Raw genomic sequence first — 25,131 nt, 5'->3', positions numbered from 1 at the left:
AGTGTTACGGTTAGGGTTAGGGTTAGGGCTACGGTTAGGGTTAGATTTAGGGTTAGGGGTAAGGGTTAGGTTTAAGTTTATGGTAGGCTTAAAGATAGGGTTAAGCTTAGGTGAGGGTTAGGGTCAGGGTTAGGATTAAATTAGGTTTAGGGCGAGGATTAGGGTCAGAGTTATTGTAAGGGTTAGGTTTAGGGTTACAGGTGGGCCAAGGTTAAGGTTAGGGTTAGGTTTAGGGGTAGGGTTAGGGTTAAAGTTAGGGTTAACTTTAGGTTAGGGATAGGGTGAAGTCTAACATAGGGTGAGGGTTAGGGTTATGGCTAAGGTTTGGGTTTGTTTTCAGGTTAGTGTTAAGGTTATGTTTAGGGTTAGGGTTAAGTTTAGGGGTTGTGTTGAGTTTTAGTGTTAGGGTTAGATTTTAGGTTAGTGTTTAGTGTTATGGCTAGGGTTAGGGTTACTGTTGTGTTAGGCACTGTGGTTGGGGTGAGGGTTAGGTTTAGGGTTAGGGTTGGGTAGGGTTAGGATTATGGATATGGTACGGTGTTAGGGGTTAGAGGTGTAGTTTAGGGTTAGGGTTTGGGTTTGTGTGAGGGTTCCGGTTAGGCTTTGTGGTTCCGGTCATGGTTAGGGTTGGTTTAGGGTTGGGGTTAGGTTTATGATTAGGTTTCGGTTAGTGTTACAGTTAGGGTTAAGGTTTTGGTTAGGCTTTGGTGTTGGGGTTAGGGTTAGGTTTATCGTTAGGGTCAGGGGTTTCAGGTTAGTGTTGGGTTAGGGTTTCGGATAGCATTAGGGTTAGGGTTGCGGGATTCGGTTAGGGTTTAGGGTGAGGGTTACCGTTAGTTTTATGCTTAAGCTGAGGGTTTAGGGTAAGTGTTATGATTAGGGTTAGAGTCAGAGTTAGGGTTAGGTCTACGGTTAGGGTTAGGTGTAGGGTAAGATTTAGGTTTAGGTCCAAGTTGAGGGTTAGAGTTAGTGTTCTATTTAGGGTCAAGGTTAGAGTTAGGGTTTGGGTAAGGGATAGGCTTAGAGTTAGGGAAAATGTTAGGGGTTCGTGTGAGGGTTAGTGTTAGGTTTACATTAAGCTGATGTTTTAGGGTGTTATGGTTAGGGTTAGAGTTAGGGTTAGGTTTAGGGTTAGGGCTAGATTTAGGGGAGAGTTAAGGGTTAGGTTTAGTTTTAGGGTTAGGGTTAGGTTTAAGGTGAAGTTTAGGTTAAGGATGAGGGTTCGAGTTAGGATTAGGCGTTTGGGTTAAGGTTAGGGTTAGGTTTAGGGTTAGGCTTAGCGATAGGGTTAGGTGTTTGGGTTAATGTTAGGGTCAGGTTTAGGGTTAGGGCTAGGGCTAGGGCTAGGGTGAAGTTTATGGGTGAGGGTTGTGCTTTGGTTTAGCGTTAGGGGTTAGGGTTAGGGTTAATGTTAGGAGTAAGTGTAGGGTTAAGTTTAGTTTTAGAGTGAGGGTTAGGGTTGGTTTGGGGGTTAAGTCACGGTTAGGTTAAGGGCTAGGTTAAGGTTAGAGATAGGGTTAGGTTAAGGGTTGGGTTAGGTTTAGATGTTAGGGTGAGGGTGAGTGCTAGGTTTCCATTTAAGCTGAGTGTGTAGGGTAAGTTTTAGGGTTAGGATTAGAGTTAAAGTTAGGGTCATGGTTAGGGTTAAGTTTAGGGTTAGGGTTAGGTTTATGGTTAGGATTAGGGTTAGGGTCAGGGTTAGGGGGAGATTTAGCGTTATGTTTAGTTTTAGCGTTAGGGTTTGGGTGAAGTTGATGTTAAGCGCGAGGGTTAGGGTTAGGGGTTAGGGTTCAGGTTAGGTTCAGGGTTAGGGTTAGGGTTAGGTTTAGGTTTGGGGTTAGGGTTAGGTTTAGTGTTAGTGTTAGTTTTGCTTAGGGTTAGGGTTTGAATGAATTTAGGGTAGGTTTAGGGTTATGGTTAGGGTGAAATTTTGGTTAAGGGTCAGGGTTCCGCTTAGGGTTAGGGTTAGAGTTAGGGTCAGTGGTTAGGGTTAAGTTTAGGTTTAGGGTTAGAGTTAGGTTTAGGGTTAGTTTTAGTTTGGGTTAGGATTAGGCTATGAATGAAGTTAGGGTAGGTTTAGGGTTATGGTTAGGGTGAAATTTTGTTTAAGGGTGAGGGTTCGGTTTAGGGTTAGGTTTAGAGTTAGGGTTGTGGTTAGGGTTAGGTTTAGGGTTAAGGTTAAGTTTAGGCTAAGGATTAGGGTTAGAGTTAGGGTTAGGTGTTAGTGTTTCGGTTAGCTTTAGCATAGGGTTGTATTTAGGGTTAAGTTTAGGGTTAGGGTAAGAGTTAGAGTTACATTTACCTTTAAAGTGCGGGTTCTGGGTAAGTGTTACGGTTAGGGTTAGGGTTAGGGCTACGGTTAGGGTTAGAGTTAGGGTTAGGGGTAAGGGTTAGGTTTAAGTTTATGGTAGGCTTAAAGATAGGGTTAAGCTTAGGTGAGGGTTAGGGTCAGGGTTAGGATTAAATTAGGTTTAGGGCGAGGATTAGGGTCAGAGTTATTGTAAGGGTTAGGTTTAGGGTTACAGGTGGGCCAAGGTTAAGGTGAGGGTTAGGTTTAGGGGTAGGCTTAGGGTTAAAGTTAGGGTTAACTTTAGGTTAGGGATAGGGTGAAGTCTAACATAGGGTGAGGGTTAGGGTTATGGCTAAGGTTTGGGTTTGTTTTCAGGTTAGTGTTAAGGTTATGTTTCGGGTTAGGGTTAAGTTTAGGGGTTGTGTTGAGTTTTAGTGTTAGGGTTAGATTTTAGGTTAGTGTTTAGTGTTATGGCTAGGGTTAGGGTTAGGGTTGTGTTAGGCACTGTGGTTGGGGTGAGGGTTAGGTTTAGGGTTAGGGTTGGGTAGGGTTAGGATTATGGATATGGTACAGTGTTAGGGGTTAGAGGTGTAGTTTAGGGTTAGGGTTTGGGTTTGTGTGAGGGTTCCGGTTAGGCTTTGTGGTTCCGGTCATGGTTAGGGTTGGTTGAGGGTTGGGGTTAGGTTTATGATTAGGTTTCGGTTAGTGTTAGAGTTAGGGTTAAGGTTTTGGTTAGGCTTTGGTGTTGGGGTTAGGGTTAGGTTTATCGTTAGGGTCAGGGGTTTCAGGTTAGTGTTAGGGTTAGGGTTTCGGATAGCATTAGGGTTAGGGTTGCGGGATTCGGTTAGGGTTTAGGGTGAGGGTTACCGTTAGTTTTATGCTTAAGCTGAGGGTTTAGGGTAAGTGTTATGATTAGGGTTAGAGTCAGAGTTAGGGTTAGGTCTACGGTTAGGGTTAGGTGTAGGGTAAGATTTAGGTTTAGGTCCAAGTTGAGGGTTAGAGTTAGTGTTCTATTTAGGGTCAAGGTTAGAGTTAGGGTTTGGGTAAGGGATAGGCTTAGAGTTAGGGAAAGTGTTAGGGGTTCGTGTGAGGGTTAGTGTTAGGTTTACATTAAGCTGATGTTTTAGGGTGTTATGGTTAGGGTTAGAGTTAGGGTTAGGTTTAGGGTTAGGGCTAGAGTTAGGGGAGAGTTAAGGGTTAGGTTTAGTTTTAGGGTTAGGCTTAGGTTTAAGGTGAAGTTTAGGTTAAGGATGAGGGTTCAAGTTAGGATTAGGCGTTTGGGTTAAGGTTAGGGTTAGGTTTAGGGTTAGGCTTAGTGATAGGGTTAGGTGTTTGGGTTAATGTTAGGGTCAGGTTTAGGGTTAGGGCTAGGGCTAGGGCTAGGGTGAAGTTTATGGGTGAGGGTTGTGCTTTGGTTTAGCGTTAGGGGTTAGAGTTAGGGTTAATGTTAGGAGTAAGTGTAGGGTTAAGTTTAGTTTTAGAGTGAGGGTTAGGGTTGGTTTGGGGGTTAAGTCACGGTTAGGTTAAGGGCTAGGTTAAGGTTAGAGATAGGGTTAGGTTAAGGGTTGGGTTAGGTTTAGATGTTAGGGTGAGGGTGAGTGCTAGGTTTCCATTTAAGCTGAGTGTGTAGGGTAAGTTTTAGGGTTAGGATTAGAGTTAAAGTTAGGGTCATGGTTAGGGTTAAGTTTAGGGTTAGGGTTAGGTTTATGGTTAGGATTAGGGTTAGGGTCAGGGTTAGGGGGAGATTTAGCGTTATGTTTAGTTTTAGCGTTAGGGTTTGGGTGAAGTTGATGTTAAGCGCGAGGGTTAGGGTTAGGGGTTAGGGTTCAGGTTAGGTTCAGGGTTAGGGTTAGGGTTAGGTTTAGGTTTGGGGTTAGGGTTAGGTTTAGTGTTAGTGTTAGTTTTGCTTAGGGTTAGGGTTTGAATGAATTTAGGGTAGGTTTAGGGTTATGGTTAGGGTGAAATTTTGGTTAAGGGTCAGGGTTCCGCTTAGGGTTAGGGTTAGAGTTAGGGTCAGTGGTTAGGGTTAAGTTTAGGTTTAGGGTTAGAGTTAGGTTTAGGGTTAGTTTTAGTTTGGGTTAGGATTAGGCTATGAATGAAGTTAGGGTAGGTTTAGGGTTATGGTTAGGGTGAAATTTTGTTTAAGGGTGAGGGTTCGGTTTAGGGTTAGGTTTAGAGTTAGGGTTGTGGTTAGGGTTAGGTTTAGGGTTAAGGTTAAGTTTAGGCTAAGGATTAGGGTTAGAGTTAGGGTTAGGTGCTAGTGTTTCGGTTAGCTTTAGCATAGGGTTGTATTTAGGGTTAAGTTTAGGGTTAGGGTAAGAGTTAGAGTTACATTTACCTTTAAAGTGCGGGTTCTGGGTAAGTGTTACGGTTAGGGTTAGGGTTAGGGCTACGGTTAGGGTTAGAGTTAGGGTTAGGGGTAAGGGTTAGGTTTAAGTTTATGGTAGGCTTAAAGATAGGGTTAAGCTTAGGTGAGGGTTAGGGTCAGGGTTAGGATTAAATTAGGTTTAGGGCGAGGATTAGGGTCAGAGTTATTGTAAGGGTTAGGTTTAGGGTTACAGGTGGGCCAAGGTTAAGGTGAGGGTTAGGTTTAGGGGTAGGCTTAGGGTTAAAGTTAGGGTTAACTTTAGGTTAGGGATAGGGTGAAGTCTAACATAGGGTGAGGGTTAGGGTTATGGCTAAGGTTTGGGTTTGTTTTCAGGTTAGTGTTAAGGTTATGTTTAGGGTTAGGGTTAAGTTTAGGGGTTGTGTTGAGTTTTAGTGTTAGGGTTAGATTTTAGGTTAGTGTTTAGTGTTATGGCTAGGGTTAGGGTTAGGGTTGTGTTAGGCACTGTGGTTGGGGTGAGGGTTAGGTTTAGGGTTAGGGTTGGGTAGGGTTAGGATTATGGATATGGTACGGTGTTAGGGGTTAGAGGTGTAGTTTAGGGTTAGGGTTTGGGTTTGTGTGAGGGTTCCGGTTAGGCTTTGTGGTTCCGGTCATGGTTAGGGTTGGTTTAGGGTTGGGGTTAGGTTTATGATTAGGTTTCGGTTAGTGTTACAGTTAGGGTTAAGGTTTTGGTTAGGCTTTGGTGTTGGGGTTAGGGTTAGGTTTATCGTTAGGGTCAGGGGTTTCAGGTTAGTGTTAGGGTTAGGGTTTCGGATAGCATTAGGGTTAGGGTTGCGGGATTCGGTTAGGGTTTAGGGTGAGGGTTACCGTTAGTTTTATGCTTAAGCTGAGGGTTTAGGGTAAGTGTTATGATTAGGGTTAGAGTCAGAGTTAGGGTTAGGTCTACGGTTAGGGTTAGGTGTAGGGTAAGATTTAGGTTTAGGTCCAAGTTGAGGGTTAGAGTTAGTGTTCTATTTAGGGTCAAGGTTAGAGTTAGGGTTTGGGTAAGGGATAGGCTTAGAGTTAGGGAAAGTGTTAGGGGTTCGTGTGAGGGTTAGTGTTAGGTTTACATTAAGCTGATGTTTTAGGGTGTTATGGTTAGGGTTAGAGTTAGGGTTAGGTTTAGGGTTAGGGCTAGAGTTAGGGGAGAGTTAAGGGTTAGGTTTAGTTTTAGGGTTAGGGTTAGGCTTAGGTTTAAGGTGAAGTTTAGGTTAAGGATGAGGGTTCGAGTTAGGATTAGGCGTTTGGGTTAAGGTTAGGGTTAGGTTTAGGGTTAGGCTTAGCGATAGGGTTAGGTGTTTGGGTTAATGTTAGGGTCAGGTTTAGGGTTAGGGCTAGGGCTAGGGCTAGGGCTAGGGCTAGGGTGAAGTTTATGGGTGAGGGTTGTGCTTTGGTTTAGCGTTAGGGGTTAGGGTTAGGGTTAATGTTAGGAGTAAGTGTAGGGTTAAGTTTAGTTTTAGAGTGAGGGTTAGGGTTGGTTTGGGGGTTAAGTCACGGTTAGGTTAAGGGCTAGGTTAAGGTTAGAGATAGGGTTAGGTTAAGGGTTGGGTTAGGTTTAGATGTTAGGGTGAGGGTGAGTGCTAGGTTTCCATTTAAGCTGAGTGTGTAGGGTAAGTTTTAGGGTTAGGATTAGAGTTAAAGTTAGGGTCATGGTTAGGGTTAAGTTTCGGGTTAGGGTTAGGTTTATGGTTAGGATTAGGGTTAGGGTCAGGGTTAGGGGGAGATTTAGCGTTATGTTTAGTTTTAGCGTTAGGGTTTGGGTGAAGTTGATGTTAAGCGCGAGGGTTAGGGTTAGGGGTTAGGGTTCAGGTTAGGTTCAGGGTTAGGGTTAGGGTTAGGTTTAGGTTTGGGGTTAGGGTTAGGTTTAGTGTTAGTGTTAGTTTTGCTTAGGGTTAGGGTTTGAATGAATTTAGGGTAGGTTTAGGGTTATGGTTAGGGTGAAATTTTGGTTAAGGGTCAGGGTTCCGCTTAGGGTTAGGGTTAGAGTTAGGGTCAGTGGTTAGGGTTAAGTTTAGGTTTAGGGTTAGAGTTAGGTTTAGGGTTAGTTTTAGTTTGGGTTAGGATTAGGCTATGAATGAAGTTAGGGTAGGTTTAGGGTTATGGTTAGGGTGAAATTTTGTTTAAGGGTGAGGGTTCGGTTTAGGGTTAGGTTTAGAGTTAGGGTTGTGGTTAGGGTTAGGTTTAGGGTTAAGGTTAAGTTTAGGCTAAGGATTAGGGTTAGAGTTAGGGTTAGGTGTTAGTGTTTTGGTTAGCTTTAGCATAGGGTTGTATTTAGGGTTAAGTTTAGGGTTAGGGTAAGAGTTAGAGTTACATTTACCGTTAAGGTGAGGGTTTTGGGTAAGTGTTACGGTTAGGGTTAGGGTTAGGGCTACGGTTAGGGTTAGAGTTAGGGTTAGGGGTAAGGGTTAGGTTTAAGTTTATGGTAGGCTTAAAGATAGGGTTAAGCTTAGGTGAGGGTTAGGGTCAGGGTTAGGATTAGAATTAGGTTTAGGGCGAGGATTAGGGTCAGAGTTATTGTAAGGGTTAGGTTTAGGGTTACAGGTGGGCCAAGGTTAAGGTTAGGGTTAGGTTTAGGGGTAGGGTTAGGGTTAAAGTTAGGGTTAACTTTAGGTTAGGGATAGGGTGAAGTCTAACATAGGGTGAGGGTTAGGGTTATGGCTAAGGTTTGGGTTTGTTTTCAGGTTAGTGTTAAGGTTATGTTTCGGGTTAGGGTTAAGTTTAGGGGTTGTGTTGAGTTTTAGTGTTAGGGTTAGATTTTAGGTTAGTGTTTAGTGTTATGGCTAGGGTTAGGGTTAGGGTTGTGTTAGGCACTGTGGTTGGGGTGAGGGTTAGGTTTAGGGTTAGGGTTGGGTAGGGTTAGGATTATGGATATGGTAAGGTGTTAGGGGTTAGAGGTGTAGTTTAGGGTTAGGGTTTGGGTTTGTGTGAGGGTTCCGGTTAGGCTTTGTGGTTCCGGTCATGGTTAGGGTTGGTTTAGGGTTGGGGTTAGGTTTATGATTAGGTTTCGGTTAGTGTTACAGTTAGGGTTAAGGTTTTGGTTAGGCTTTGGTGTTGGGGTTAGGGTTAGGTTTATCGTTAGGGTCCGGGGTTTCAGGTTAGTGTTAGGGTTAGGGTTTCGGATAGCATTAGGGTTAGGGTTGCGGGATTCGGTTAGGGTTTAGGGTGAGGGTTACCGTTAGTTTTATGCTTAAGCTGAGGGTTTAGGGTAAGTGTTATGATTAGGGTTAGAGTCAGAGTTAGGGTTAGGTCTACGGTTAGGGTTAGGTGTAGGGTAAGATTTAGGTTTAGGTCCAAGTTGAGGGTTAGAGTTAGTGTTCTATTTAGGGTCAAGGTTAGAGTTAGGGTTTGGGTAAGGGATAGGCTTAGAGTTAGGGAAAATGTTAGGGGTTCGTGTGAGGGTTAGTGTTAGGTTTACATTAAGCTGATGTTTTAGGGTGTTATGGTTAGGGTTAGAGTTAGGGTTAGGTTTAGGGTTAGGGCTAGAGTTAGGGGAGAGTTAAGAGTTAGGTTTAGTTTTAGGGTTAGGGTTAGGCTTAGGTTTAAGGTGAAGTTTAGGTTAAGGATGAGGGTTCGAGTTAGGATTAGGCGTTTGGGTTAAGGTTAGGGTTAGGTTTAGGGTTAGGCTTAGCGATAGGGTTAGGTGTTTGGGTTAATGTTAGGGTCAGGTTTAGGGTTAGGGCTAGGGCTAGGGCTAGGGTGAAGTTTATGGGTGAGGGTTGTGCTTTGGTTTAGCGTTAGGGGTTAGAGTTAGGGTTAATGTTAGGAGTAAGTGTAGGGTTAAGTTTAGTTTTAGAGTGAGGGTTAGGGTTGGTTTGGGGGTTAAGTCACGGTTAGGTTAAGGGCTAGGTTAAGGTTAGAGATAGGGTTAGGTTAAGGGTTGGGTTAGGTTTAGATGTTAGGGTGAGGGTGAGTGCTAGGTTTCCATTTAAGCTGAGTGTGTAGGGTAAGTTTTAGGGTTAGGATTAGAGTTAAAGTTAGGGTCATGGTTAGGGTTAAGTTTCGGGTTAGGGTTAGGTTTGTGGTTAGGATTAGGGTTAGGGTCAGGGTTAGGGGGAGATTTAGCGTTATGTTTAGTTTTAGCGTTAGGGTTTGGGTGAAGTTGATGTTAAGCGCGAGGGTTAGGGTTAGGGGTTAGGGTTCAGGTTAGGTTCAGGGTTAGGGTTAGGTTTAGGTTTGGGGTTAGGGTTAGGTTTAGTGTTAGTGTTAGTTTTGCTTAGGGTTAGGGTTTGAATGAATTTAGGGTAGGTTTAGGGTTATGGTTAGGGTGAAATTTTGGTTAAGGGTCAGGGTTCCGCTTAGGGTTAGGGTTAGAGTTAGGGTCAGTGGTTAGGGTTAAGTTTAGGTTTAGGGTTAGAGTTAGGTTTAGGGTTAGTTTTAGTTTGGGTTAGGATTAGGCTATGAATGAAGTTAGGGTAGGTTTAGGGTTATGGTTAGGGTGAAATTTTGTTTAAGGGTGAGGGTTCGGTTTAGGGTTAGGTTTAGAGTTAGGGTTGTGGTTAGGGTTAGGTTTAGGGTTAAGGTTAAGTTTAGGCTAAGGATTAGGGTTAGAGTTAGGGTTAGGTGCTAGTGTTTCGGTTAGCTTTAGCATAGGGTTGTATTTAGGGTTAAGTTTAGGGTTAGGGTAAGAGTTAGAGTTACATTTACCTTTAAAGTGCGGGTTCTGGGTAAGTGTTACGGTTAGGGTTAGGGTTAGGGCTACGGTTAGGGTTAGAGTTAGGGTTAGGGGTAAGGGTTAGGTTTAAGTTTATGGTAGGCTTAAAGATAGGGTTAAGCTTAGGTGAGGGTTAGGGTCAGGGTTAGGATTAAATTAGGTTTAGGGCGAGGATTAGGGTCAGAGTTATTGTAAGGGTTAGGTTTAGGGTTACAGGTGGGCCAAGGTTAAGGTGAGGGTTAGGTTTAGGGGTAGGCTTAGGGTTAAAGTTAGGGTTAACTTTAGGTTAGGGATAGGGTGAAGTCTAACATAGGGTGAGGGTTAGGGTTATGGCTAAGGTTTGGGTTTGTTTTCAGGTTAGTGTTAAGGTTATGTTTAGGGTTAGGGTTAAGTTTAGGGGTTGTGTTGAGTTTTAGTGTTAGGGTTAGATTTTAGGTTAGTGTTTAGTGTTATGGCTAGGGTTAGGGTTAGGGTTGTGTTAGGCACTGTGGTTGGGGTGAGGGTTAGGTTTAGGGTTAGGGTTGGGTAGGGTTAGGATTATGGATATGGTACGGTGTTAGGGGTTAGAGGTGTAGTTTAGGGTTAGGGTTTGGGTTTGTGTGAGGGTTCCGGTTAGGCTTTGTGGTTCCGGTCATGGTTAGGGTTGGTTTAGGGTTGGGGTTAGGTTTATGATTAGGTTTCGGTTAGTGTTACAGTTAGGGTTAAGGTTTTGGTTAGGCTTTGGTGTTGGGGTTAGGGTTAGGTTTATCGTTAGGGTCAGGGGTTTCAGGTTAGTGTTAGGGTTAGGGTTTCGGATAGCATTAGGGTTACTGTTGCGGGATTCGGTTAGGGTTTAGGGTGAGGGTTACCGTTAGTTTTATGCTTAAGCTGAGGGTTTAGGGTAAGTGTTATGATTAGGGTTAGAGTCAGAGTTAGGGTTAGGTCTACGGTTAGGGTTAGGTGTAGGGTAAGATTTAGGTTTAGGTCCAAGTTGAGGGTTAGAGTTAGTGTTCTATTTAGGGTCAAGGTTAGAGTTAGGGTTTGGGTAAGGGATAGGCTTAGAGTTAGGGAAAATGTTAGGGGTTCGTGTGAGGGTTAGTGTTAGGTTTACATTAAGCTGATGTTTTAGGGTGTTATGGTTAGGGTTAGAGTTAGGGTTAGGTTTAGGGTTAGGGCTAGAGTTAGGGGAGAGTTAAGGGTTAGGTTTAGTTTTAGGGTTAGGGTTAGGCTTAGGTTTAAGGTGAAGTTTAGGTTAAGGATGAGGGTTCGAGTTAGGATTAGGCGTTTGGGTTAAGGTTAGGGTTAGGTTTAGGGTTAGGCTTAGCGATAGGGTTAGGTGTTTGGGTTAATGTTAGGGTCAGGTTTAGGGTTAGGGCTAGGGCTAGGGCTAGGGCTAGGGTGAAGTTTATGGGTGAGGGTTGTGCTTTGGTTTAGCGTTAGGGGTTAGGGTTAGGGTTAATGTTAGGAGTAAGTGTAGGGTTAAGTTTAGTTTTAGAGTGAGGGTTAGGGTTGGTTTGGGGGTTAAGTCACGGTTAGGTTAAGGGCTAGGTTAAGGTTAGAGATAGGGTTAGGTTAAGGGTTGGGTTAGGTTTAGATGTTAGGGTGAGGGTGAGTGCTAGGTTTCCATTTAAGCTGAGTGTGTAGGGTAAGTTTTAGGGTTAGGATTAGAGTTAAAGTTAGGGTCATGGTTAGGGTTAAGTTTAGGGTTAGGGTTAGGTTTATGGTTAGGATTAGGGTTAGGGTCAGGGTTAGGGGGAGATTTAGCGTTATGTTTAGTTTTAGCGTTAGGGTTTGGGTGAAGTTGATGTTAAGCGCGAGGGTTAGGGTTAGGGGTTAGGGTTCAGGTTAGGTTCAGGGTTAGGGTTAGGGTTAGGTTTAGGTTTGGGGTTAGGGTTAGGTTTAGTGTTAGTGTTAGTTTTGCTTAGGGTTAGGGTTTGAATGAATTTAGGGTAGGTTTAGGGTTATGGTTAGGGTGAAATTTTGGTTAAGGGTCAGGGTTCCGCTTAGGGTTAGGGTTAGAGTTAGGGTCAGTGGTTAGGGTTAAGTTTAGGTTTAGGGTTAGAGTTAGGTTTAGGGTTAGTTTTAGTTTGGGTTAGGATTAGGCTATGAATGAAGTTAGGGTAGGTTTAGGGTTATGGTTAGGGTGAAATTTTGTTTAAGGGTGAGGGTTCGGTTTAGGGTTAGGTTTAGAGTTAGGGTTGTGGTTAGGGTTAGGTTTAGGGTTAAGGTTAAGTTTAGGCTAAGGATTAGGGTTAGAGTTAGGGTTAGGTGCTAGTGTTTCGGTTAGCTTTAGCATAGGGTTGTATTTAGGGTTAAGTTTAGGGTTAGGGTAAGAGTTAGAGTTACATTTACCTTTAAAGTGCGGGTTCTGGGTAAGTGTTACGGTTAGGGTTAGGGTTAGGGCTACGGTTAGGGTTAGAGTTAGGGTTAGGGGTAAGGGTTAGGTTTAAGTTTATGGTAGGCTTAAAGATAGGGTTAAGCTTAGGTGAGGGTTAGGGTCAGGGTTAGGATTAAATTAGGTTTAGGGCGAGGATTAGGGTCAGAGTTATTGTAAGGGTTAGGTTTAGGGTTACAGGTGGGCCAAGGTTAAGGTGAGGGTTAGGTTTAGGGGTAGGCTTAGGGTTAAAGTTAGGGTTAACTTTAGGTTAGGGATAGGGTGAAGTCTAACATAGGGTGAGGGTTAGGGTTATGGCTAAGGTTTGGGTTTGTTTTCAGGTTAGTGTTAAGGTTATGTTTAGGGTTAGGGTTAAGTTTAGGGGTTGTGTTGAGTTTTAGTGTTAGGGTTAGATTTTAGGTTAGTGTTTAGTGTTATGGCTAGGGTTAGGGTTAGGGTTGTGTTAGGCACTGTGGTTGGGGTGAGGGTTAGGTTTAGGGTTAGGGTTGGGTAGGGTTAGGATTATGGATATGGTACGGTGTTAGGGGTTAGAGGTGTAGTTTAGGGTTAGGGTTTGGGTTTGTGTGAGGGTTCCGGTTAGGCTTTGTGGTTCCGGTCATGGTTAGGGTTGGTTTAGGGTTGGGGTTAGGTTTATGATTAGGTTTCGGTTAGTGTTACAGTTAGGGTTAAGGTTTTGGTTAGGCTTTGGTGTTGGGGTTAGGGTTAGGTTTATCGTTAGGGTCAGGGGTTTCAGGTTAGTGTTAGGGTTAGGGTTTCGGATAGCATTAGGGTTACTGTTGCGGGATTCGGTTAGGGTTTAGGGTGAGGGTTACCGTTAGTTTTATGCTTAAGCTGAGGGTTTAGGGTAAGTGTTATGATTAGGGTTAGAGTCAGAGTTAGGGTTAGGTCTACGGTTAGGGTTAGGTGTAGGGTAAGATTTAGGTTTAGGTCCAAGTTGAGGGTTAGAGTTAGTGTTCTATTTAGGGTCAAGGTTAGAGTTAGGGTTTGGGTAAGGGATAGGCTTAGAGTTAGGGAAAATGTTAGGGGTTCGTGTGAGGGTTAGTGTTAGGTTTACATTAAGCTGATGTTTTAGGGTGTTATGGTTAGGGTTAGAGTTAGGGTTAGGTTTAGGGTTAGGGCTAGAGTTAGGGGAGAGTTAAGGGTTAGGTTTAGTTTTAGGGTTAGGGTTAGGCTTAGGTTTAAGGTGAAGTTTAGGTTAAGGATGAGGGTTCGAGTTAGGATTAGGCGTTTGGGTTAAGGTTAGGGTTAGGTTTAGGGTTAGGCTTAGCGATAGGGTTAGGTGTTTGGGTTAATGTTAGGGTCAGGTTTAGGGTTAGGGCTAGGGCGAGGGCTAGGGCTAGGGTGAAGTTTATGGGTGAGGGTTGTGCTTTGGTTTAGCGTTAGGGGTTAGGGTTAGGGTTAATGTTAGGAGTAAGTGTAGGGTTAAGTTTAGTTTTAGAGTGAGGGTTAGGGTTGGTTTGGGGGTTAAGTCACGGTTAGGTTAAGGGCTAGGTTAAGGTTAGAGATAGGGTTAGGTTAAGGGTTGGGTTAGGTTTAGATGTTAGGGTGAGGGTGAGTGCTAGGTTTCCATTTAAGCTGAGTGTGTAGGGTAAGTTTTAGGGTTAGGATTAGAGTTAAAGTTAGGGTCATGGTTAGGGTTAAGTTTAGGGTTAGGGTTAGGTTTATGGTTAGGATTAGGGTTAGGGTCAGGGTTAGGGGGAGATTTAGCGTTATGTTTAGTTTTAGCGTTAGGGTTTGGGTGAAGTTGATGTTAAGCGCGAGGGTTAGGGTTAGGGGTTAGGGTTCAGGTTAGGTTCAGGGTTAGGGTTAGGGTTAGGTTTAGGTTTGGGGTTAGGGTTAGGTTTAGTGTTAGTGTTAGTTTTGCTTAGGGTTAGGGTTTGAATGAATTTAGGGTAGGTTTAGGGTTATGGTGAGGGTGAAATTTTGGTTAAGGGTCAGGGTTCCGCTTAGGGTTAGGGTTAGAGTTAGGGTCAGTGGTTAGGGTTAAGTTTAGGTTTAGGGTTAGAGTTAGGTTTAGGGTTAGTTTTAGTTTGGGTTAGGATTAGGCTATGAATGAAGTTAGGGTAGGTTTAGGGTTATGGTTAGGGTGAAATTTTGTTTAAGGGTGAGGGTTCGGTTTAGGGTTAGGTTTAGAGTTAGGGTTGTGGTTAGGGTTAGGTTTAGGGTTAAGGTTAAGTTTAGGCTAAGGATTAGGGTTAGAGTTAGGGTTAGGTGCTAGTGTTTCGGTTAGCTTTAGCATAGGGTTGTATTTAGGGTTAAGTTTAGGGTTAGGGTAAGAGTTAGAGTTACATTTACCTTTAAAGTGCGGGTTCTGGGTAAGTGTTACGGTTAGGGTTAGGGTTAGGGCTACGGTTAGGGTTAGAGTTAGGGTTAGGGGTAAGGGTTAGGTTTAAGTTTATGGTAGGCTTAAAGATAGGGTTAAGCTTAGGTGAGGGTTAGGGTCAGGGTTAGGATTAAATTAGGTTTAGGGCGAGGATTAGGGTCAGAGTTATTGTAAGGGTTAGGTTTAGGGTTACAGGTGGGCCAAGGTTAAGGTGAGGGTTAGGTTTAGGGGTAGGCTTAGGGTTAAAGTTAGGGTTAACTTTAGGTTAGGGATAGGGTGAAGTCTAACATAGGGTGAGGGTTAGGGTTATGGCTAAGGTTTGGGTTTGTTTTCAGGTTAGTGTTAAGGTTATGTTTAGGGTTAGGGTTAAGTTTAGGGGTTGTGTTGAGTTTTAGTGTTAGGGTTAGATTTTAGGTTAGTGTTTAGTGTTATGGCTAGGGTTAGGGTTAGGGTTGTGTTAGGCACTGTGGTTGGGGTGAGGGTTAGGTTTAGGGTTAGGGTTGGGTAGGGTTAGGATTATGGATATGGTACGGTGTTAGGGGTTAGAGGTGTAGTTTAGGGTTAGGGTTTGGGTTTGTGTGAGGGTTCCGGTTAGGCTTTGTGGTTCCGGTCATGGTTAGGGTTGGTTTAGGGTTGGGGTTAGGTTTATGATTAGGTTTCGGTTAGTGTTACAGTTAGGGTTAAGGTTTTGGTTAGGCTTTGGTGTTGGGGTTAGGGTTAGGTTTATCGTTAGGGTCAGGGGTTTCAGGTTAGTGTTAGGGTTAGGGTTTCGGATAGCATTAGGGTTAGGGTTGCGGGATTCGGTTAGGGTTTAGGGTGAGGGTTACCGTTAGTTTTATGCTTAAGCTGAGGGTTTAGGGTAAGTGTTATGATTAGGGTTAGAGTCAGAGTTAGGGTTAGGTCTACGGTTAGGGTTAGGTGTAGGGTAAGATTTAGGTTTAGGTCCAAGTTGAGGGTTAGAGTTAGTGTTCTATTTAGGGTCAAGGTTAGAGTTAGGGTTTGGGTAAGGGATAGGCTTAGAGTTAGGGAAAGTGTTAGGGGTTCGTGTGAGGGTTAGTGTTAGGTTTACATTAAGCTGATGTTTTAGGGTGTTATGGTTAGGGTTAGAGTTAGGGTTAGGTTTAGGGTTAGGGCTAGAGTTAGGGGAGAGTTAAGGGTTAGGTTTAGTTTTAGGGTTAGGGTTAGGCTTAGGTTTAAGGTGAAGTTTAGGTTAAGGATGAGGGTTCGAGTTAGGATTAGGCGTTTGGGTTAAGGTTAGGGTTAGGTTTAGGGTTAGGCTTAGCGATAGGGTTAGGTGTTTGGGTTAATGTTAGGGTCAGGTTTAGGGTTAGGGCTAGGGCTAGGGCTAGGGCTAGGGTGAAGTTTATGGGTGAGGGTTGTGCTTTGGTTTAGCGTTAGGGGTTAGGGTTAGGGTTAATGTTAGGAGTAAGTGTAGGGTTAAGTTTAGTTTTAGAGTGAGGGTTAGGGTTGGTTTGGGGGTTAAGTCACGGTTAGGTTAAGGGCTAGGTTAAGGTTAGAGATAGGGTTAGGTTAAGGGTTGGGTTAGGTTTAGATGTTAGGGTGAGGGTGAGTGCTAGGTTTCCATTTAAGCTGAGTGTGTAGGGTAAGTTTTAGGGTTAGGATTAGAGTTAAAGTTAGGGTCATGGTTAGGGTTAAGTTTAGGGTTAGGGTTAGGTTTATGGTTAGGATTAGGGTTAGGGTCAGGGTTAGGGGGAGATTTAGCGTTATGTTTAGTTTTAGCGTTAGGGTTTGGGTGAAGTTGATGTTAAGCGCGAGGGTTAGGGTTAGGGGTTAGGGTTCAGGTTAGGTTCAGGGTTAGGGTTAGGGTTAGGTTTAGGTTTGGGGTTAGGGTTAGGTTTAGTGTTAGTGTTAGTTTTGCTTAGGGTTAGGGTTTGAATGAATTTAGGGTAGGTTTAGGGTTATGGTGAGGGTGAAATTTTGGTTAAGGGTCAGGGTTCCGCTTAGGGTTAGGGTTAGAGTTAGGGTCAGTGGTTAGGGTTAAGTTTAGGTTTAGGGTTAGAGTTAGGTTTAGGGTTAGTTTTAGTTTGGGTTAGGATTAGGCTATGAATGAAGTTAGGGTAGGTTTAGGGTTATGGTTAGGGTGAAATTTTGTTTAAGGGTGAGGGTTCGGTTTAGGGTTAGGTTTAGAGTTAGGGTTGTGGTTAGGGTTAGGTTTAGGGTTAAGGTTAAGTTTAGGCTAAGGATTAGGGTTAGAGTTAGGGTTAGGTGTTAGTGTTTTGGTTAGCTTTAGCATAGGGTTGTATTTAGGGTTAAGTTTAGGGTTAGGGTAAGAGTTAGAGTTACATTTACCGTTAAGGTGAGGGTTTTGGGTAAGTGTTACGGTTAGGGTTAGGGTTAGGGCTACGGTTAGGGTTAGAGTTAGGGTTAGGGGTAAGGGTTAGGTTTAAGTTTATGGTAGGCTTAAAGATAGGGTTAAGCTTAGGTGAGGGTTAGGGTCAGGGTTAGGATTAGAATTAGGTTTAGGGCGAGGATTAGGGTCAGAGTTATTGTAAGGGTTAGGTTTAGGGTTACAGGTGGGCCAAGGTTAAGGTTAGGGTTAGGTTTAGGGGTAGGGGTAGGGTTAAAGTTAGGGTTAACTTTAGGTTAGGGATAGGGTGAAGTCTAACATAGGGTGAGGGTTAGGGTTATGGCTAAGGTTTGGGTTTGTTTTCAGGTTAGTGTTAAGGTTATGTTTCGGGTTAGGGTTAAGTTTAGGGGTTGTGTTGAGTTTTAGTGTTAGGGTTAGATTTTAGGTTAGTGTTTAGTGTTATGGCTAGGGTTAGGGTTAGGGTTGTGTTAGGCACTGTGGTTGGGGTGAGGGTTAGGTTTAGGGTTAGGGTTGGGTAGGGTTAGGATTATGGATATGGTAAGGTGTTAGGGGTTAGAGGTGTAGTTTAGGGTTAGGGTTTGGGTTTGTGTGAGGGTTCCGGTTAGGCTTTGTGGTTCCGGTCATGGTTAGGGTTGGTTTAGGGTTGGGGTTAGGTTTATGATTAGGTTTCGGTTAGTGTTACAGTTAGGGTTAAGGATTTTGTTAGGCTTTGGTGTTGGGGTTAGGGTTAGGTTTATCTTTAGGGTCAGGGGTTTCAGGTTAGTGTTAGGGTTAGGGTTTCGGATAGCATTAGGGTTAGGGTTGCGGGATTCGGTTAGGGTTTAGGGTGAGGGTTACCGTTAGTTTTATGCTTAAGCTGAGGGTTTAGGGTAAGTGTTATGATTAGGGTTAGAGTCAGAGTTAGGGTTAGGTCTACGGTTAGGGTTAGGTGTAGGGTAAGATTTAGGTTTAGGTACAAGTTGAGGGTTAGAGTTACTGTTCTATTTAGGGTCAAGGTTAGAGTTAGGGTTTGGGTAAGGGATAGGCTTAGAGTTAGGGAAAGTGTTAGGGGTTCGTGTGAGGGTTAGTGTTAGGTTTACATTAAGCTGATGTTTTAGGGTGTGATGGTTAGGGTTGGAGTTAGGGTTAGGTTTAGGGTTAGGGCTAGAGTTAGGGGAGAGTTAAGGGTTAGGTTTAGTTTTAGGGTTAGGGTTAGGCTTAGGTTTAAGGTGAAGTTTAGGTTAAGGATGAGGGTTCGAGTTAGGCTTAGGCGTTTGGGTTAAGGTTAGGGTTAGGTTTAGGGTTAGGCTTAGCGATAGGGTTAGGTGTTTGGGTTAATGTTAGGGTCAAGTTTAGGGTTAGGGCTAGGGCTAGGGCTAGGGTGAAGTTTATGGGTGAGGGTTGTGCTTTGGTTTAGCGTTAGGGGTTAGGGTTAGGGTTAATGTTAGGAGTAAGTGTAGGGTTAAGTTTAGTTTTAGAGTGAGGGTTAGGGTTGGTTTGGGGGTTAAGTCACGGTTAGGTTAAGGGCTAGGTTAAGGTTAGAGATAGGGTTAGGTTAAGGGTTGGGTTAGGTTTAGATGTTAGGGTGAGGGTGAGTGCTAGGTTTCCATTTAAGCTGAGTGTGTAGGGTAAGTTTTAGGGTTAGGATTAGAGTTAAAGTTAGGGTCATGGATAGGGTTAAGTTTCGGGTTAGGGTTAGGTTTATGGTTAGGATTAGGGTTAGGGTCAGGGTTAGGGGGAGATTTAGCGTTATGTTTAGTTTTAGCGTTAGGGTTTGGGTGAAGTTGATGTTAAGCGCGAGGGTTAGGGTTAGGGGTTAGGGTTCAGGTTAGGTTCAGGGTTAGGGTTAGGGTTAGGTTTAGGTTTGGGGTTAGGGTTAGGTTTAGTGTTAGTGTTAGTTTTGCTTAGGGTTAGGGTTTGAATGAATTTAGGGTAGGTTTAGGGTTATGGTTAGGGTGAAATTTTGGTTAAGGGTCAGGGTTCCGCTTAGGGTTAGGGTTAGAGTTAGGGTCAGTGGTTAGGGTTAAGTTTAGGTTTAGGGTTAGAGTTAGGTTTAGGGTTAGTTTTAGTTTGGGTTAGGATTAGGCTATGAATGAAGTTAGGGTAGGTTTAGGGTTATGGTTAGGGTGAAATTTTGTTTAAGGGTGAGGGTTCGGTTTAGGGTTAGGTTTAGAGTTAGGGTTGTGGTTAGGGTTAGGTTTAGGGTTAAGGTTAAGTTTAGGCTAAGGATTAGGGTTAGAGTTAGGGTTAGGTGTTAGTGTTTCGGTTAGCTTTAGCATAGGGTTGTATTTAGGGTTAAGTTTAGGGTTAGGGTAAGAGTTAGAGTTACATTTACCTTTAAATTGCGGGTTCTGGGTAAGTGTTACGGTTAGGGTTAGGGTTAGGGCTACGGTTAGGGTTAGAGTTAGGGTTAGGGGTAAGGGTTAGGTTTAAGTTTATGGTAGGCTTAAAGATAGGGTTAAGCTTAGGTGAGGGTTAGGGTCAGGGTTAGGATTAAATTAGGTTTAGGGCGAGGATTAGGGTCAGAGTTATTGTAAGGGTTAGGTTTAGGGTTACAGGTGGGCCAAGGTTAAGGTGAGGGTTAGGTTTAGGGGTAGGCTTAGGGTTAAAGTTAGGGTTAACTTTAGGTTAGGGATAGGGTGAAGTCTAACATAGGGTGAGGGTTAGGGTTATGGCTAAGGTTTGGGTTTGTTTTCAGGTTAGTGTTAAGGTTATGTTTCGGGTTAGGGTTAAGTTTAGGGGTTGTGTTGAGTTTTAGTGTTAGGGTTAGATTTTAGGTTAGTGTTTAGTGTTATGGCTAGGGTTAGGGTTATTGTTGTGTTAGGCACTGTGGTTGGGGTGAGGGTTAGGTTTAGGGTTAGGGTTGGGTAGGGTTAGGATTGTGGATATGGTACGGTGTTAGGGGTTAGAGGTGTAGTTTAGGGTTAGGGTTTGGGTTTGTGTGAGGGTTCCGGTTAGGCTTTGTGGTTCCGGTCATGGTTAGGGTTGGTTTAGGGTTGGGGTTAGGTTTATGATTAGGTTTCGGTTAGTGTTACAGTTAGGGTTAAGGTTTTGGTTAGGCTTTGGTGTTGGGGTTAGGGTTAGGTTTATCGTTAGGGTCAGGGGTTTCAGGTTAGTGTTAGGGTTAGGGTTTCGGATAGCATTAGGGTTAGGGTTGCGGGATTCGGTTAGGGTTTAGGGTGAGGGTTACCGTTAGTTTTATGCTTAAGCTGAGGGTTTAGGGTAAGTGTTATGATTAGGGTTAGAGTCAGAGTTAGGGTTAGGTCTACGGTTAGGGTTAGGTGTAGGGTAAGATTTAGGTTTAGGTCCAAGTTGAGGGTTAGAGTTAGTGTTCTATTTAGGGTCAAGGTTAGAGTTAGGGTTTGGGTAAGGGATAGGCTTAGAGTTAGGGAAAATGTTAGGGGTTCGTGTGAGGGTTAGTGTTAGGTTTACGTTAAGCTGATGTTTTAGGGTGTTATGGTTAGGGTTAGAGTTAGGGTTAGGTTTAGGGTTAGGGCTAGAGTTAGGGGAGAGTTAAGGGTTAGGTTTAGTTTTAGGGTTAGGGTTAGGCTTAGGTTTAAGGTGAAGTTTAGGTTAAGGATGAGGGTTCGAGTTAGGCTTAGGCGTTTGGGTTAAGGTTAGGGTTAGGTTTAGGGTTAGGCTTAGCGATAGGGTTAGGTGTTTGGGTTAATGTTAGGGTCAGGTTTAGGGTTAGTGCTAGGGCTAGGGCTAGGGTGAAGTTTATGGGTGAGGGTTGTGCTTTGGTTTAGCGTTAGGGGTTAGGGTTAGGGTTAATGTTAGGAGTAAGTGTAGGGTTAAGTTTAGTTTTAGAGTGAGGGTTAGGGTTGGTTTGGGGGTTAAGTCACGGTTAGGTTAAGGGCTAGGTTAAGGTTAGAGATAGGGTTAGGTTAAGGGTTGGGTTAGGTTTAGATGTTAGGGTGAGGGTGAGTGCTAGGTTTCCATTTAAGCTGAGTGTGTAGGGTAAGTTTTAGGGTTAGGATTAGAGTTAAAGTTAGGGTCATGGTTAGGGTTAAGTTTCGGGTTAGGGTTAGGTTTATGGTTAGGATTAGGGTTAGGGTCAGGGTTAGGGGGAGATTTAGCGTTATGTTTAGTTTTAGCGTTAGGGTTTGGGTGAAGTTGATGTTAAGCGCGAGGGTTAGGGTTAGGGGTTAGGGTTCAGGTTAGGTTCAGGGTTAGGGTTAGGTTTAGGTTTGGGGTTAGGGTTAGGTTTAGTGTTAGTGTTAGTTTTGCTTAGGGTTAGGGTTTGAATGAATTTAGGGTAGGTTTAGGGTTATGGTTAGGGTGAAATTTTGGTTAAGGGTCAGGGTTCCCCTTAGGGTTAGGGTTAGAGTTAGGGTCAGTGGTTAGGGTTAAGTTTAGGTTTAGGGTTAGAGTTAGGTTTAGGGTTAGTTTTAGTTTGGGTTAGGATTAGGCTATGAATGAAGTTAGGGTAGGTTTAGGGTTATGGTTAGGGTGAAATTTTGTTTAAGGGTGAGGGTTCGGTTTAGGGTTAGGTTTAGAGTTAGGGTTGTGGTTAGGGTTAGGTTTAGGGTTAAGGTTAAGTTTAGGCTAAGGATTAGGGTTAGAGTTAGGGTTAGGTGTTAGTGTTTCGGTTAGCTTTAGCATAGGGTTGTATTTAGGGTTAAGTTTAGGGTTAGGGTAAGAGTTAGAGTTACATTTACCGTTAAGGTGAGGGTTTTGGGTAAGTGTTACGGTTAGGGTTAGGGTTAGGGCTACGGTTAGGGTTAGAGTTAGGGTTAGGGGTAAGGGTTAGGTTTAAGTTTGTGGTAGGCTTAAAGATAGGGTTAAGCTTAGGTGAGGGATAGGGTCAGGGTTAGGATTAGAATTAGGTTTAGGGCGAGGATTAGGGTCAGAGTTATTGTAAGGGTTAGGTTTAGGGTTACAGGTGGGCCAAGGTTAAGGTTAGGGTTAGGTTTAGGGGTAGGGTTAGGGTTAAAGTTAGGGTTAACTTTAGGTTAGGGATAGGGTGAAGTCTAACATAGGGTGAGGGTTAGGGTTATGGCTAAGGTTTGGGTTTGTTTTCAGGTTAGTGTTAAGGTTATGTTTCGGGTTAGGGTTAAGTTTAGGGGTTGTGTTGAGTTTTAGTGTTAGGGTTAGATTTTAGGTTAGTGTTTAGTGTTATGGCTAGGGTTAGGGTTAGGGTTGTGTTAGGCACTGTGGTTGGGGTGAGGGTTAGGTTTAGGGTTAGGGTTGGGTAGGGTTAGGATTATGGATATGGTACGGTGTTAGGGGTTAGAGGTGTAGTTTAGGGTTAGGGTTTGGGTTTGTGTGAGGGTTCCGGTTAGGCTTTGTGGTTCCGGTCATGGTTAGGGTTGGTTTAGGGTTGGGGTTAGGTTTATGATTAGGTTTCGGTTAGTGTTACAGTTAGGGTTAAGGTTTTGGTTAGGCTTTGGTGTTGGGGTTAGGGTTAGGTTTATCGTTAGGGTCAGGGGTTTCAGGTTAGTGTTAGGGTTAGGGTTTCGGATAGCATTAGGGTTAGGGTTGCGGGATTCGGTTAGGGTTTAGGGTGAGGGTTACCGTTAGTTTTATGCTTAAGCTGAGGGTTTAGGGTAAGTGTTATGATTAGGGTTAGAGTCAGAGTTAGGGTTAGGTCTACGGTTAGGGTTAGGTGTAGGGTAAGATTTAGGTTTAGGTCCAAGTTGAGGGTTAGAGTTAGTGTTCTATTTAGGGTCAAGGTTAGAGTTAGGGTTTGGGTAAGGGATAGGCTTAGAGTTAGGGAAAGTGTTAAGGGTTCGTGTGAGGGTTAGTGTTAGGTTTACGTTAAGCTGATGTTTTAGGGTGTTATGGTTAGGGTTAGAGTTAGGGTTAGGTTTAGGGTTAGGGCTAGAGTTAGGGGAGAGTTAAGGGTTAGGTTTAGTTTTAGGGTTAGGGTTAGGCTTAGGTTTAAGGTGAAGTTTAGGTTAAGGATGAGGGTTCGAGTTAGGATTAGGCGTTTGGGTTAAGGTTAGGGTTAGGTTTAGGGTTAGGCTTAGCGATAGGGTTAGGTGTTTGGGTTAACGTTAGGGTCAGGTTTAGGGTTAGGGCTAGGGCTAGGGCTAGGGTGAAGTTTATGGGTGAGGGTTGTGCTTTGGTTTAGCGTTAGGGGTTAGGGTTAGGGTTAATGTTAGGAGTAAGTGTAGGGTTAAGTTTAGTTTTAGAGTGAGGGTTAGGGTTGGTTTGGGGGTTAAGTCACGGTTAGGTTAAGGGCTAGGTTAAGGTTAGAGATAGGGTTAGGTTAAGGGTTGGGTTAGGTTTAGATGTTAGGGTGAGGGTGAGTGCTAGGTTTCCATTTAAGCTGAGTGTGTAGGGTAAGTTTTAGGGTTAGGATTAGAGTTAGAGTTAGGGTCATGGTTAGGGTTAAGTTTAGGGTTAGGGTTAGGTTTATGGTTAGGATTAGGGTTAGGGTCAGGGTTAGGGGGAGATTTAGCGTTATGTTTAGTTTTAGCGTTAGGGTTTGGGTGAAGTTGATGTTAAGCGCGAGGGTTAGGGTTAGGGGTTAGGGTTCAGGTTAGGTTCAGGGTTAGGGTTAGGGTTAGGTTTAGGTTTGGGGTTAGGGTTAGGTTTAGTGTTAGTGTTAGTTTTGCTTAGGGTTAGGGTTTGAATGAATTTAGGGTAGGTTTAGGGTTATGGTTAGGGTGAAATTTTGGTTAAGGGTCAGGGTTCCGCTTAGGGTTAGGGTTAGAGTTAGGGTCAGTGGTTAGGGTTAAGTTTAGGTTTAGGGTTAGAGTTAGGTTTAGGGTTAGTTTTAGTTTGGGTTAGGATTAGGCTATGAATGAAGTTAGGGTAGGTTTAGGGTTATGGTTAGGGTGAAATTTTGTTTAAGGGTGAGGGTTCGGTTTAGGGTTAGGTTTAGAGTTAGGGTTGTGGTTAGGGTTAGGTTTAGGGTTAAGGTTAAGTTTAGGCTAAGGATTAGGGTTAGAGTTAGGGTTAGGTGTTAGTGTTTCGGTTAGCTTTAGCATAGGGTTGTATTTAGGGTTAAGTTTAGGGTTAGGGTAAGAGTTAGAGTTACATTTACCGTTAAGGTGAGGGTTTTGGGTAAGTGTTACGGTTAGGGTTAGGGTTAGGGCTACGGTTAGGGTTAGAGTTAGGGTTAGGGGTAAGGGTTAGGTTTAAGTTTATGGTAGGCTTAAAGATAGGGTTAAGCTTAGGTGAGGGTTAGGGTCAGGGTTAGGATTAGAATTAGGTTTAGGGCGAGGATTAGGGTCAGAGGTATTGTAAGGGTTAGGTTTAGGGTTACAGGTGGGCCAAGGTTAAGGTTAGGGTTAGGTTTAGGGGTAGGGTTAGGGTTAAAGTTAGGGTTAACTTTAGGTTAGGGATAGGGTGAAGTCTAACATAGGGTGAGGGTTAGGGTTATGGCTAAGGTTTGGGTTTGTTTTCAGGTTAGTGTTAAGGTTATGTTTCGGGTTAGGGTTAAGTTTAGCGGTTGTGCTGAGTTTTAGTGTTAGGGTTAGATTTTAGGTTAGTGTTTAGTGTTATGGCTAGGGTTAGGGTTAGGGTTGTGTTAGGCACTGTGGTTGGGGTGAGGGTTAGGTTTAGGGTTAGGGTTGGGTAGGGTTAGGATTATGGATATGGTACGGTGTTAGGGTTTAGAGGTGTAGTTTAGGGTTAGGGTTTGGGTTTGTGTGAGGGTTCCGGTTAGGCTTTGTGGTTCCGGTCATGGTTAGGGTTGGTTGAGGGTTGGGGTTAGGTTTATGATTAGGTTTCGGTTAGTGTTACAGTTAGGGTTAAGGTTTTGGTTAGGCTTTGGTGTTGGGGTTAGGGTTAGGTTTATCGTTAGGGTCAGGGGTTTCAGGTTAGTGTTAGGGTTAGGGTTTCGGATAGCATTAGAGTTAGGGTTGCGGGATTCGGTTAGGGTTTAGGGTGAGGGTTACCGTTAGTTTTATGCTTAAGCTGAGGGTTTAGGGTAAGTGTTATGATTAGGGTTAGAGTCAGAGTTAGGGTTAGGTCTACGGTTAGGGTTAGGTGTAGGGTAAGATTTAGGTTTAGGTCCAAGTTGAGGGTTAGAGTTAGTGTTCTATTTAGGGTCAAGGTTAGAGTTAGGGTTTGGGTAAGGGATAGGCTTAGAGTTAGGGAAAGTGTTAGGGGTTCGTGTGAGGGTTAGTGTTAGGTTTACGTTAAGCTGATGTTTTAGGGTGTTATGGTTAGGGTTAGAGTTAGGGTTAGGTTTAGGGTTAGGGCTAGAGCTAGGGGAGAGTTAAGGGTTAGGTTTAGTTTTAGGGTTAGGGTTAGGCTTAGGTTTAAGGGGAAGTTTAGGTTAAGGATGAGGGTTCGAGTTAGGATTAGGCGTTTGGGTTAAGGTTAGGGTTAGGTTTAGGGTTAGGCTTAGCGATAGGGTTAGGTGTTTGGGTTAACGTTAGGGTCAGGTTTAGGGTTAGGGCTAGGGCTAGGGCTAGGGTGAAGTTTATGGGTGAGGGTTGTGCTTTGGTTTAGCGTTAGGGGTTAGGGTTAGGGTTAATGTTAGGAGTAAGTGTAGGGTTAAGTTTAGTTTTAGAGTGAGGGTTAGGGTTGGTTTGGGGGTTAAGTCACGGTTAGGTTAAGGGCTAGGTTAAGGTTAGCGATAGGGTTAGGTTAAGGGTTGGGTTAGGTTTAGATGTTAGGGTGAGGGTGAGTGCTAGGTTTCCATTTAAGCTGAGTGTGTAGGGTAAGTTTTAGGGTTAGGATTAGAGTTAAAGTTAGGGTCATGGTTAGGGTTAAGTTTAGGGTTAGGGTTAGGTTTATGGTTAGGATTAGGGTTAGGGTCAGGGTTAGGATTAGAATTAGGTTTAGGGCGAGGATTAGGGTCAGAGTTATTGTAAGGGTTAGGTTTAGGGTTACAGGTGGGCCAAGGTTAAGGTTAGGGTT

The sequence above is a fragment of the Loxodonta africana genome, chromosome 26, assembly GCF_030014295.1.
Source record: "Loxodonta africana isolate mLoxAfr1 chromosome 26, mLoxAfr1.hap2, whole genome shotgun sequence".
NCBI lineage: Eukaryota > Metazoa > Chordata > Mammalia > Proboscidea > Elephantidae > Loxodonta > Loxodonta africana.
This window is presented reverse-complemented; position numbering follows the sequence as displayed.